A 4,865-nucleotide genomic window follows, 5' to 3' on the forward strand; every position below is an offset into this window, starting at 1 on the left:
AATAATATATATTATTACTTTTTTAGTGTTCTGGTAAAAATCTTCTGTAGTAGCACAAAATGATCCGTATAAAATAAGTGTGGTAATTTTTGTAAAACACTATGTTGTAATTTTCAAACAATACAGTAATATTACTTAAAAATTGTAGAATAGCGCAACAAATTATCTAAAGATTAAAATTTCAATTCCAATTGTACTTTAAGACCTAATACAGAACATGAAAAAGATTATTTAGCTATATTTAATTCTTCTGGGAGAAATGTGCGCAAAGTCGAAATTGCCGAGATAGGGAAAAGACATCTTTAAACAGTATTAAAACTTAGGGCTTTCGGCTATATATTGTAATTTTTTACAAGTACATAAATAAACAAAACCCCTTTATACTAGCTTCACGATTTCAAAAACAAATACTCTCATAAAATAACTATAAATGACATTCAAAACTTCCAAAAATCTTTTTACAATCCATATGAACACAAAAACTATTTTCATCCTCCATTTGATAAACTGCATACTTTGGTTTATTATCAATTTTAGAAACCTTCAGTGTTACTCTTGAGGAAAATAAAAGTTACATAATTACTGAAACATATAAAAAACTAATTAGAGATATTCTTTAGTCAGTAACAGTAGAGTAGGAAAATATTATAATAATGTGGTTATGTACATTTTTTTAAGGAATAGGTCGACAGATGTGGGTCCTGAATTCGCAACACGACCCATCGCGTCGGTTTGGAGCGTGAAGACGAACTCAAGGACCGATAAAATTAAAACAGGAGCACGGTTAGCAGTGTGTAACGCCGGCGTAATGAACCGTCAACTCGTCGGTCTTTGGTTTTGAATTATTATCGTCCCAGAAACGGTTTTACGGACGAAAGAGTCCCATTGTGAGCAAGCTGCATCGCACGCACCAACGCGTGTGAGAGTTTCAAATTGAAGCTCAAAACAACAAAAACAGTTTAATCTGAAGAAGCTAAATATTTATGTATTATGTGCTATTTTGTCGGAGTTTTGTTTGTTATTTTATTCGTATTAAATAGAAACAAATAAGGCAGTTTTATTAATGCATTATTTTTAACTGGAAATAAATAATTAAAAAATACATACTGTAGACCTATTAGGACATTAGACACATTCAACCACTACATGTAAAAGAACCGTATATAATATGGACGTGAGGCAGTTTTTTAATAAATAAATGGTACAACCATTAAGCAAATAGTAACAACATATAGGTACTAAATTATAATATTTCTTATAATACAAAATGTAATAATAAACACTAACGATTTTTTTTAGATAAACTATAAGATGATAAACGAACACAAACATTATTGAAACACCTTAGACTATCTCTTTGAATTCTTACATGCTATTATTATTGTGCTTGGTCAACCATATTGTACTCAAATCTTAAGAAAGGCGATAAGGAATTAGCATCAACCGAAATGCAACTAAATGTTGCACGTCTAACTGGTAAAAGTGACCGTTATCATAAAAGTCGTATAAAACATTGCTATACTTGTTTGTAACAAAATTGATGACTGAGGCAATTTTAGTTCCAAATTCATTTTAAAAGTTGATTGGCGGGCATGTTATTTATATTTTTTGTTCATTAGGACAAGAAGCAGAGATACATATCATTGCACTCAGTTCTAAAAGGACTTTTGCATAGTTCCAATCGGTAAACATTGTACTTTAAACTTCTATAATTCATCGTGTAATGAATTTTTTGTTTAACTTTGTATTCTATTCTAGAGATGGTATCATTAAGAGCTGTGAGGTAAAGTAGAAACCGAGCAAAACGTATGCTCGTTTGCATGATTGTCTGAAACACACAATGTTCTTGGCTAAAAACGTGGAAAATATAATTCAGTAACACTACTTACCTCTTACCCTGATGTTCCTTCATGCTTAGTGTTTTAATGATACATCTTTGTTTCCCAGCAAGCTTTATCCGTAACTGTAAACACTGGAATTTTATAGTATATATTGAAAATCGTAATATTTACGATGCAGTTGACTATTAAATTAAAGGCATTTCGGCGAGAATTAAGTGAAAAACACAAGTGCGCGGGGTTTAAAACGGGTCGTGGAGACAATCTGGGGGACGGAGTGGTGTGGGTGTAATTTTTGCGGGAGCAAAAGCTCATTTCAGGGCTCATTTCCCACAACGAGCAAACACATCAGGGCAAGGCGCAAGACGCGATGGCTGCCTAATTGCGAGCCGGCCAATCGCAGTCTCCCAATTACGGGAAACACAGCTACCGTACGGGACAACAATGCCCCACAACAATGGTCAACTTTATTGTTGGCGATGATTGTTGTCTGGAATTCTTTCGAATCGGATCGATCCGGGTGGGCCGATTTTGATGAGGTAACAAACCATCATGGCGTCGCTAGTGGTTGTGTTCACTAGGTGTGTTTGGAATTGAACGATTTTATTTAGGAATTTACTATATTGGTGTTATTGTTATGTGTATAGCACACACAAAAATACAGTATTATGTAGTATAGTACATCGACCTAAAGTGTAGTTTAGTATAGTTTCCAGTTGTGCTCTATTCATTTCTAGACTTCATCACCCCCCCCTCCCACAACGAAAACAGTAATTTCGAAACACCTTGTCTATGACAAGGCAAACTTGAGAAAATGATGCCTTCCTTAAACCACAGCTTTTTATTATTTATCAGTCTTTGAGAAGATATTGCATCCGCTGCTAAAATCTGTTTCCACTTGAAATATTGTGATTGTGTGCTATCTAGTGGGAAAATAAGGAAACAGCTATTATAAATATATTACAGAAAACTATTGAACACATGTTGTATTGAGTGGACTCTGGCAATAAAAACTGTCAATGGCGCAGTGTAGCGGGTACGGCGGCGGTTATCGCGAGATAACCAAATCAAGCAATGTCGAGCGTGGCTGCTGCTTGGATGATGGGTGACAGTTGAGAGATCCTGTCCTTGCAAGCAGCCCGCCTGCCCGGCCGTTGGTCATCTCTAACGGAAGTCACCTCTAGCCGTTGGTTCTAGGTTGTGTTTCAGTTTCCATAAAGTTGGAATTGAAAGCTAAATACTGTGGTAGTTTTGAAAGGACACCTTGCATAAGTTTATTAAAATAAAACAATTACAATGGCACTCACAATATATTAACTACATTTCAATTCCATAGGTTGACAAGTTTATAATTTTAAAATATGTTTACTGCAATATAAACACAAACAGACGGAAAACAAAGTATTTTCGAACATCTCAGTTTGATGCCTAGAACCAACTTCTGAAAGATCATTTGTTACTTACCATCCTTTTTTTGTAAAATGGCAAGAAAGGTTCCAAAGGCTCATTGGAAAAATGAACAAAGATTGTTTAAACCATCCCAGTAATAGAGGTAAAGTTATTTTAATGTTACCACGAATTTTTATTCCATTTCTTACCTCAATTCATACAGTGTAAAAGAAATGTCTGTCATGCTACTCGAAATAACATATGCAGTATCAAATTTAATGGATAATGTTATTCAAATTTCAAAATTAGGTATGATTTTACTTTAATTGTATTTAAATTATCATACAAAATATAGTCCAAATAATGACCGCCGGAGCATTAATTGTTACAGCAAATAAACAATATTAATTGATGAATCATTGCATTAAGTTACAACTATTATTGTAAAATGCCGGTCGACGAATATGTATCTCAGTATGACAGTCTCAACGTATTTTTTTGTTAAAGTAGACATATTCATGCTTTTTTCTGACTCAGAATAGTTAAATTAAAGTAAAGAATAGTAAAGTAAAAAATAACGCAAATCTTAAAAAAAATTAACCGCTACTGAATTGTTTACACTTCTGCAAAAATATACCTCCCCGGCGGGGAATCGAACCCCGGTCTCCCGCGTGACAGGCGGGGATACTGACCACTATACTACCGAGGACTTGAAGATGAGGTAACTACAAGAAATTAAAAATTCACAAAATACGTGTTCATATACAGTCAATAAAATACAGTTTATTAACGTCAATATTTTGAATTAAGCCTAATTTCATAATGATTTCTAATTTCTTAGAATACCTCGCTGTATCAGCATATACGTAGCATATTACTTTAAAATCATATATTAAATGATTTTTGCCTGAAATGTTCTATTTTTATCTCAGTGTATTTTTTTTATAACACTAGTCAATAATATAACAATTACATTAGTGAACTATGAAACTTTATCGTTTATGACAGTATACGGTATTAACATTTGTTAGTTGAAATTTGTAGATTGTAATTTAGAAAATAATTTGAATGGGTTAAACTAAACGTACACAATTTAACGTTTGTGGATTATTTTACTTTTTTCACATTTAAACAGTTTTCTACGTATTACTATGATTAATTTTAAATTATTTATATATATTGAGTATATATATATATATATACTATATAATATATTACATGTTTGAATCAATATTCTCTCATTATTTTTTAAGGATTTACCGAAGATATAAATAATCAATAAATATGCAATATAAAGTGGAAAATTGGCAAACACAAAAGATTTCACTACGTAATATAAAGAGGTTTCCGTGAATAACTTAATTATGATTTTGTGTGAGTCTTTGTTTATGTTATAATATGTTCATTTTAATACTCCAGGAAGTTTAATTACAACAAATTTTTGTTTTCAGGTACATAATGTCAATACATCACAGTTTGGCTTCTAAGATCGGTATAAGGATATTTTTAAGGGTGTGATTCTATCTACGCCAAGGGGATTTTAAAATATTTTCCAGCATGTCTTAAGGGAAAATGGTCCAAACCAATTTGAAAATTTTTGTATGACTTCCCTGGATCGTGACCTCTCGGTTAGAATCC

The 4,865-nt window shown here is 32.6% G+C and overlaps 1 non-coding gene across 1 annotated transcript; it reads right to left on the bottom strand.

The window, feature by feature from the left end:
• Positions 1-3,864: 3,864 nt before the first annotated feature.
• Trnad-guc lies at positions 3,865-3,936 on the bottom strand. Its single transcript has one exon. It is a non-coding gene; the product is annotated as a tRNA-Asp (tRNA).
• Positions 3,937-4,865: the final 929 nt, after the last annotated feature.

The sequence above is a fragment of the Homalodisca vitripennis genome, chromosome 2 (assembly GCF_021130785.1).
Source record: "Homalodisca vitripennis isolate AUS2020 chromosome 2, UT_GWSS_2.1, whole genome shotgun sequence".
In the NCBI taxonomy this organism is placed as follows: domain Eukaryota; kingdom Metazoa; phylum Arthropoda; class Insecta; order Hemiptera; family Cicadellidae; genus Homalodisca; species Homalodisca vitripennis.